We start from the raw sequence: 10,060 nt of genomic DNA, 5'->3' as shown, positions 1-10,060 counted from the left end.
GTTGTACCTTTACCTGCCTTTTTGTTTGTTCTTTCAGTCAACAACGGATTATATACACCGATCAGCCATAACATTAAAACCACCTTCTTGTTTACCATATAGAAGCACTTTGTAGTTCTACAATTACTGACTGTAGTCCATCTGTTTCTCTGCATGCTTTGTTAGCCCCCTTTCATGCTGTTCTTCAATGGTCAGGACCCCCACAGGACCACCACAGAGCAGGTATTATTTAGGTGGTGGATCATTCTCAGCACTGCAGTGACACTGACATGGTGGTGGTGTGTTAGTGTGTGTTGTGCTGGTATGAGCGGATCAGACACAGCAGCGCTGCTGGAGTTTTTAAATACCTCACTGTCACTGCTGGACTGAGAATAGTCCACCAACCAAAAATATCCAGCCAACAGCGCCCCGTGGGCAGCGTCCTGTGACCACTGATGAAGGTCTAGACGATGACCGACTCAAACAGCAGCAATAGATGAGCGATCGTCTCTGACTTTACATCTACAAGGTGGACCGACTAGGTAGGAGTGTCTAATAAAGTGGACAGTGAGTGGACACGGTATTTAAAAACTCCAGCAGCGCTGCTGTGTGTGATTCACTCATACCAGCACAACACACACTAACACACCACCACCATGTCAGTGTCACTGCAGTGCTGAGAATTATCCACCACCTAAATAATACCTGCTCTGTGGGGGTCCTGTGGGGGTCCTGACCATTGAAGAACAGGGTGAAAGGGGGCTGACAAAGTATGCAGAGAAACAGATGAACTACAGTCAGTAATTGTAGAACTACAAAGTGCTTCTATATGGTAAGTGGAGCTGATAAAATGGACAGTGAGTGTAGAAACAAGGAGGTGGTTTTAATGTTATGTTCTGTTGTGTAGTTCTTAGAATTAATTTGTATAAAATGTTATAAATGGTTAAAAAGTGGATTAGGTTTGGATGTGTCAGTCTTCCAAGTCTTGTAGCTCCTGTTTTAGTTAAAAATGATACAAACAATATGAAATGTTTTAACTTGGACAATTTACTGGGAATTGAGCATATTCACCACTGTGTAATATCACAATTTCATTCACATTTAAAAACAATTACTTATTGTTTGGGACGAGCAGATCATACGTGAGCTGTGCAACCATACAAGGCCTTAATTATAATTATTTTGGCTTAATATTGTGCCACACTTTAAAGGGCACTTGGGTGGCGCTAGCCCACTACCTGCTGTTCGAATCCCCAGCAGTGTGGTTTGTAGGTTGGACGTCTAAACACAGATATGACTGGCTATGTGTCCTCATTGCCGAGGTCCTGTCTAGGTGTAAACCTAGACCCACCACAACCCTGACCAGGATAAAGCAGTATTCCCCAGAGTATTTCACCATGTGTAGTGTTCTCAGTAAGAATCTGTGGTCGATTTATAAGATTTAAAGGTGCATTAAAGCCCAGTTAAACTACACAGACTCAGTATAATACTACATGAATCACTCTGTATCAGGATCTGAAGAGGTTTTATATCTGACATGGCTGACATTTAAAGGCAAAGTAAATTTAAGTGGTGATTATTTTTGCTCTACAGGCTGGAAATGAGTTCTGAAGCTCAACTGCGCCCTCAATCAGTCACTTCATACAACTACACACATTTCTTTTAATAAAAATCTAATAAAAACTGATCAGTTATGTTCCAAGATGCAAACAATGTAAATGGAGCATTTCAACCTTAAACTGTGCTCAAATCCTTGTGCCATGGGGGTGCAGTTGGTATATGTGTGTATAAAATGAAGATGAATACAAATGTGCAGTAATGCATTTAAATACAAAATATATTGTATATAAAAATAAAATTCATCTTCGTAGTATACTGTACATTAAAAATATACAAAGTGCATGCATGTGTAGTTGCTTATTAGGATTTTAACGTCATGTTTTACACTTTTAGTTACATTCATGACACGAACAGATAGTTACTCGTTACACAAGATTCATCAGTTCACAAGGTTATATCAAACACAGTCATGGACAATTTTGTATCTCCAATTCACCTCACTCGTACGTCTTTGGACTGTGGGAGGAAACCAGAGCTCCCGGAGGAAACCCACGCAGACACGGGGAGAACATGCAAACTCCACACAGAAAGGACCCGGACCGCCCCACCTGGGGATCGAACCCAGGACTTTCTTTCTGTGAGGCGACAGTGCTACCCACTTAGCCACCGTGCCGCCCGCTTGTGTAGTTGTAACAGAGGGTATATACTGTATACATTTTTGTGAAGATTATAAACGATTAATAAAGATTAAAAAATATGAAGGGTTCTTTCCAAAATACCCTAGTCCACTCCCACCGATCTATTCAATAATTCTTATAACTGTATTTTAATGCCTTTTTTTTCTGTAATTATATGGATGCATTTTAGCTGAGCCAATATTCATTTATATGTCCATTCACTTTTAAGAACTGGTTCATTTAGATCTGGGTCACAGAGGGTGTGGAGCTTGATCTGAAACACTAACAGCAGTGAATTCATCATGTTTGGCTTGCTTTTATTTATTAATCTTTAGTAACATGATTTTGTGTCATGATCAGTATTGCTGTGACTTTGAGGCACCTCAAAACCCTGGGCACAAGGCACTTAGAGGCCATTTAGAGTTACCAGTCCTGGCACTGGCATAATATATCTGCAGTGGCATAAAGCTGAAATACCCATAGAATACATGGATGGTTATGGTAAAACATTTAGAAATTGATCCTGTTACCAGGTAAGACTGTGGCACCAACTCCACCAGCTGTGCATCACAACAGCTTAACTAGGCACTTTACCTACTGGCACATATTCGCCCCCACACCACCCACAGAGGAAATATATTTATTAATACATCTTCAGTAACTGTTGATCCTAATCAGAGCTGTGAACCTTAACAGGGTGCCACAGAAGACTCATTTACTTACACCGAGTTTAAAGCTGGCAGCTGTATGGCGTCAGTACAACTAGCTGTGTCACCATGTTGCCCAGGGAGGCATCAAGTCAGACTAATTGATATTAAATCACAAATAATCAGGAAGCAGCGATGTTAAGAAAATACGGATGTAATTACTGTAATGGCCCAAAACAATGCAAGACAAAGCGGCTGACACAGGGGGGCTAATCTTACTAGCATGTGTTTCACCGACTGCAGCGCAAATAAATCAGTCTGTACACGTTGCTTAAGTATTTGGGGCACAAAACTGGTTGTGGCTTTGTGAAATTAAAGAATAGGGAAGAATGTTGCGGGTTTTCTGCCAGGGTGGCACAGACGAACATTTTGGGGCCAACTCCCATCTCTGAAGTTAAACGTCTTGCTTTTGAAAGAACAACAACAACACAATTCTCACTTCGTCATCTGACCAATTGTGTGTTTGTTTAGGCACGGCTTTGTCTGTTTTCTGTTTCAAAAGTTCCTTTGTACCCAGGGGAGAAGCTGACATTTGGGAACTTGATACCACCCTGACACCTACTGAGACACCCCTTCTGCCCAGCTTTTAAATGTATGCGTATCAGCCACAACAATCGCTAACAAGTGTAATAAATCATTTATATAGGGGACATTATAAGCTTCCAACTTTGCAACAACAGTTTAGGGAAGGCCCTTTCCTGTCCCAGCATGACTGAACCCCTGTGCACAACGCAAACCTCTATAAATGTATTAATTTCTTTAAACTTGGTTTAAAGAATGTGTCCCTATTTTATATGTCTGCTTTAAACATAGATAGATAGACAGACAGACAGACAGACAGACAGACAGGCAGCTACACTGAACAAGCAATAAAAGAGAAACTAACACAAATACAAATAAAGTAAGTAAAGTGTAGCAAATGTACAACGTGCATATATACAATAGACAGTATGTAAAAAAAAGTATGTGCAAATGGTGCACCTGGTCTAATAATAATAATAATAATAATAGTAATAATAATAATAAAAATAATAATAATAATAATAATAGGAGCAGTAGTGTATCTATTCTTATAAACAATATTTACACACACACACAAACACACACACACACACACACACACACACATATATATATATATATATATATATATATATATATATATATATATATATATATATAGAAATAAAATACCATTATAGTTATAAGTAGATACAATATATTGGTTAGGGGTATATGTATAGACAATAATATACATTGTATAGACATACATATACATGATTATCATGAATATCATAATATAATAACACACGGTGGCCCGGTGGGTAGCACTGTCACCTTACAGCAAGAAGTTCCTGGGTTCGATCCCCAGGCGGGACGGTCCGGGTCCTTTCTGTGCAAAGTTTGCATGTTCTCCCCGTGTCTGTGTGGGTTTCCTCCGTGAACTCCAGTTTCCTCCCACAGTCCAAAAACATGCATTCAGGTTAATTAGAGACACTGAATTGCCCTGTAGGTGAATGGGTGTGTGTGTGTGTGTGTGTGTGTGTGTGTGTCTGCCCTGCGATGAACTGGCGCCCCATCCAGGGTGTTACTGTGTGCCTTGCGCCCATTGAAAAGCTGGCATAGATTGTTATTATTATGGGATAGGATAATAATAATAATTATAATAATAATAATAATAATAATAATAATAATAATAATAATAATAATAATAATAAATGTAGTCTATATTACTACTACTATACTAATAATAATAATAATAATAATAATAATAATAATTGTGACTCTCTAAGTAACTTTTCTTGCAATTCTGGCAGCGAGGTTCTATAAAATATTATTATAAATCTGATTATTTCCTTTCTAACCAAACATTTTTGGTATTTATGCAATTTCAGACCAAAAATATTCAATTATTTATTATTTAAGGACTTATATAGACCTTTAATAGGGCCACAGAGCCCTCTGGTGGTAAAGCACAGATACTCCAGCTTCGCCAGACAAGGGATCAATAGTTTTATTAGTTCCAGATTTGACCGTCGGAGGCCACAGATGAATGAGGTTTGTAGTCTGGGGAGCGGCGCATGTTGAGTTCAGACTGTCAGACATGTCTGGTGGGGGTTTGTAGAGAAGTAAGAGAGAGAGAGAGAGAGAGAGAGAGAGAATGGGTAGGCCTCAAGGCGAATGCCAGAGAAAAAGAGCGAGCATGGCACGGTAAAACTGGAGAGTCCCTGAGCCCCCTCCACAGGAACAACACCCTCTCTCAGAAAGCCGGGCGGAAAGTGAAATGAGAGGTGACAGGGTATTCATTTCAGACGCTGTTTTTTCAGACACTTAAAGCCGGTGAATGATGGGCGCTCGCCAGATTTACTACGGAGAGGTGATTTTAAATTTTCTCCACGTGCAGACTTGAACTTTTGCCATGTTTTCCACTGTGGGATCTGTTTTCATTCCTGATTTAGTTTCTCCGGGCCACTTAGGGCTGTGTCTGTGGAAATGAACAGGATATGCAGGTGGGGGACAAATAGTACAGAAACATAACTGTAGTAATGCAAGGGTGATGCATGATAAAAAAAAAAATATGACGTCCTTATATATACTACGTGGAATGTACAAAATGCTAGCATGTCAAATAAATGTTAAATCCTAGGGTAACATTTCTAGGTACCTGTAAAAGACGGCTCATTATCAGAGTACAGACTGTTTTACCTTTTAGTGATTCATTAGGAGCTAAGTGACATACACCAAGAGAACAGTACAGGCCTAAGTGCTTGACCTGTGATATCAGGGTTCCAGTGCCTTTGTTATACTGAGAGGGAATTTGTGTCCACTTTTCCAACTAAATGAAAGCTTCACTTTAATCATAGCACTATTATGCTAAGCCAATACTGCTGGGATCCAGAGTTCGAATACCCAGCGGTGCTATCACCTGGTCGGGTGTCTACATACAGACATGATTGGCTATGTCTGAGGGTAAGGGGTGGCCAAGGCTCCACGATGGATCGGCATTCTGTCTGGGGTGTGTGACTGCATTTAATAAAAATAAGCCTGGACCACTTTTTATTACAAATAACTACTAATTGATCAGGTTGAACAAGTGCACTATTAATAAGCGTTACATCACTAATATCCTCTGAGACACTATTCCAGAAATAAGGGGCAATATGAGAATAAATATTAATATTAAAATATTGCTCTAGCCCACGACCATTGAGATCCGGGTTCAGATTTCAGTGGTGCTATCGGCCGGCCGGGCAATATCTAGACAGACATATAAAGACATAATTTGGCTATGTCTGAGGGGGGAAGATGGCTGAAGCCCTGCAATGGATTTGCGCCGCCCGGTCCAGGGTATACCAGCCTGCCTTGTTTTCTAGGATTACATGAAAGATTTATATCCTGATGGGAGTGGTCTTTTTCAGAATGACTGTATAACATGATGAAAGTCATATGCCATTACGTTTACGGTATTAAGCGGCCGCTTTTATCCAAAGCGACACACAGTTGGCAACATGGTGGTGGTGGGGCTGGAACTAGTCATGTACCATAACCACTGAGCGACCACTGAGCTACCACTGAGCTACCAAGTCAAGTCAAGTCAAGTCAACTTTATTTATATAGCGCTTTTTACAATAGACATTGTCTCAAAGCAACTTTACAAAATCCAGGACCAACAGATACAAAAACCCCAGTGCCCAGTGAAAGTTTTAGACCATTTTAATAGGAGTACCAGGCTGAGGACAGTCCATTCTGTTGGAGGGGTCAGTTACATTAAAGCTTATTGAAACAGTATATTGTGGTCTCATGAGTCAAGCTTTCAGATGTGGACAAACAAGACAATAAACATCTAGATCTAGATTGTCAGTGATGGTATGAGGGTGTATTAGAGCCCACGGCATGGGCAACATGTGAGCGTACCATCACCCAAATATGCAACCATCAGACCAGGACTTCCTTAGCCAATTTACATTCTGCATGTGGTACAACAGCATGGCTGCATAATCAGATAGCGAGGGTGATAGACTGGCCTGCCTGCTGTCCAGACCTGTCTCTAATTAAAACCCTGAGGCCATGTTAAGTTCCCCAGTTATACATTTGCTCATGGTATGAAGTTCATGTTACAGCTCTACTCAGACTTGTGCACACTTGACTTTACAGCTCATATAAAATCATCCCGTCACCTGCAGCCTGCTGCATATGTGTTATTCCACAGTCGTGACGAGTGGCACCTCATCAGGTGCTTGCAAAGCCGTCTGGTAATTTATATAGATGCTCAGCTCATAAAACGGCTGCAGTGGTTTAATTTTAATGCTTCCCCCCGCAAACGATACACATGAGCTGCCTGGATGCCTTTTCCAGACCTCGCTTCTCCTACTGTCTGACAATTCCTAATACACACCATGAATCTGGAGAACGTGTGCTCAGCTGCGAGACTGTAAGTCAAGTTTTATGAAAACGACAGAGGGAAAAAGGGGGGGGGGGCCCAAAAGACCCAGAAATACCACTTAAAATCTTTTAAAAAGTATCTCAAATCCTTAACATTTCTACCTTACATGGAGTACTAATGCAGAAATGGATGCTTAACACAGATGTATTGCCTACAGAGACTAAACCCTGATTCCAGCTACTCGCAGATTTAGTGCTGGTGATGAAAACGCCACCGTTCAAGCAAACAGCAACTGTAAGTCATTTATAATTTACTGTTTGCTCATTGGCAATCACTGTTATTAATGCATGACTTGGTTCCACCGCTGATGCACTGCATAGTTTGTAATATATGCCAATTAACGTGATATAAAATAACCCCATTTTTTAAGGACACTGTTCCTAAAGACGCACTACTCTTACTCCGACAGTAAAAATCTTACTGTATTTTCAGCATCTGCCAAAGCCATTAACGCAAGAACAGCTTAAAAATGCAGAGGTAGAGCTATTTCACAATTTAAGGCAATCTAAGACTCCTTTTCAGCCTCTAATCACAGAGAACTATTGCACATCAGCAGTTAATATGGATCAAAAACTAACATTAATACTGAACACACCAATATCTGGGAATTGGCACAATCTAAATTGGCCACTACTATATTTGAATGCGTCCTAGTTTGCTTCCAGTATCGTATTCATAATGTGATTGTTTAGGCCTGAATTTGACCCTGAAGTCTGAATTTATACCATTGCACATGGTCCTTGACGGGGTTAGCATGAAAAAGGATCCCGCCCTCCACTCCCTGGTGCCACCGTCTCATTTTCTCGTCCCCCCGGAGAGCCGAGAACGACGTGAAGGGCGAGCTATCTCTATTTTCTCTTCATCTCTTCTGCTCTCTCGCTGTTTCAGTTAAATAAATAAGACATTATGCTGGGAGCCTAATGTCCAGGCCGTCATTACTACAGATGAACGATGTAATCAGAGATGTCTGCGTGGTACAGCGGATTTCTAAATAGTCGGATTTTAGAGGCACGTCCCTGGTGGGAGAAGGTCTTTGAAATGAGAATGTAATGTACAGTGTATCACAAAAGTGAGTACACCCCTCACATTTCTGCAAATATTTTATTATATCTATTCATGGGACAACACTATAGACATGAAACTTGGATATAACTTAGAGTAGTCAGTGTACAACTTGTATAGCAGTGTAGATTTACTGTCTTCTGAAAATAACTCAACACACAGCCATTAATGTCTAAATGGCTGGCAACATAAGTGAGTACACCCCACAGTGAACATGTCCAAATTGTGCCCAAAGTGTCAATATTTTGTGTGACCACCATTATTATCCAGCACTGCCTTAACCCTCCTGGGCATGGAATTCACCAGAGCTGCACAGGTTGCTACTGGAATCCTCTTCCACTCCTCCATGATGACATCACGGAGCTGGTGGATGTTAGACACCTTGAACTCCTCCACCTTCAACTTGAGGATGCGCCACAGGTGCTCAATTGGGTTTAGTCCATCACCTTTACCTTCAGCTTCCTCAGCAAGGCAGTTGTCATCTTGGAGGTTGTGTTTGGGGTCGTTATCCTGTTGGAAAACAGCCATGAGGCCCAGTTTTCGAAGGGAGGGGATCATGCTCTGTTTTAGAATGTCACAGTACATGTTGGAATTCATGTTTCCCTCAATGAACTGCAGCTCCCCAGTGCCAGCAACACTCATGCAGCCCAAGACCATGATGCTACCACCACCATGCTTGACTGTAGGCAAGATACAGTTGTCTTGGTACTTCTCACCAGGGCGCCGCCACACATGCTGGACACCATCTGAGCCAAACAAGTTTATCTTGGTCTCGTCAGACCACAGGGCATTCCAGTAATCCATGTTCTTGGACTGCTTGTCTTCAGCAAACTGTTTGCTGGCTTTCTTGTGCGTCAGCTTCCTTCTGGGATGACGACCATGCAGACCGAGTTGATGCAGTGTGCGGCGTATGGTCTGAGCACTGACAGGCTGACCTCCCACGTCTTCAACCTCTGCAGCAATGCTGGCAGCACTCATGTGTCTATTTTTTAAAGCCAACCTCTGGATATGACGCCGAACACATGGACTCAACTTCTTTGGTCGACCCTGGCGAAGCCTGTTCCGAGTGGAACCTGTCCTGGAAAACCGCTGTATGACCTTGGCCACCATGCTGTAGCTCAGTTTCAGGGTGTTGGCAATCTTCTTATAGCCCAGGCCATCTTTGTGGAGAGCAACAATTCTATTTCTCACATCCTCAGAGAGTTCTTTGCCATGAGGTGCCATGTTGAATATCCAGTGGCCAGTATGAGAGAATTGTACCCAAAACACCAAATTTAACAGCCCTGCTCCCCATTTACACCTGGGACCTTGACACATAACACCAGGGAGGGACAACGACACACTTGGGCACAATTTGGACATGTTCACTGTAGGGTGTATTCACTTATGTTGCCAGCTATTTAGACATTAATGGCTGTGTGTTGAGTTATTTTCAGAAGACAGTAAATCTACACTGCTATACAAGCTGTACACTGACTACTCTAAGTTATATCCAAGTTTCATGTCTATAGTGTTGTCCCATGAAAAGATATAATGAAATATTTGCAGAAATGTGAGGGGTGTACTCACTTTTGTGATACACTGTATATGCTGGTGTGATTGTAGATGTCGGGAGGGGTCTTATGACTGAG

This window comes from Trichomycterus rosablanca, chromosome 11, assembly GCF_030014385.1.
Source record: "Trichomycterus rosablanca isolate fTriRos1 chromosome 11, fTriRos1.hap1, whole genome shotgun sequence".
NCBI classification, from domain to species: Eukaryota; Metazoa; Chordata; class Actinopteri; order Siluriformes; family Trichomycteridae; genus Trichomycterus; species Trichomycterus rosablanca.
The sequence above is the reverse complement of the archived record's forward strand: the minus strand, read 5'-3'. Positions refer to the sequence as shown.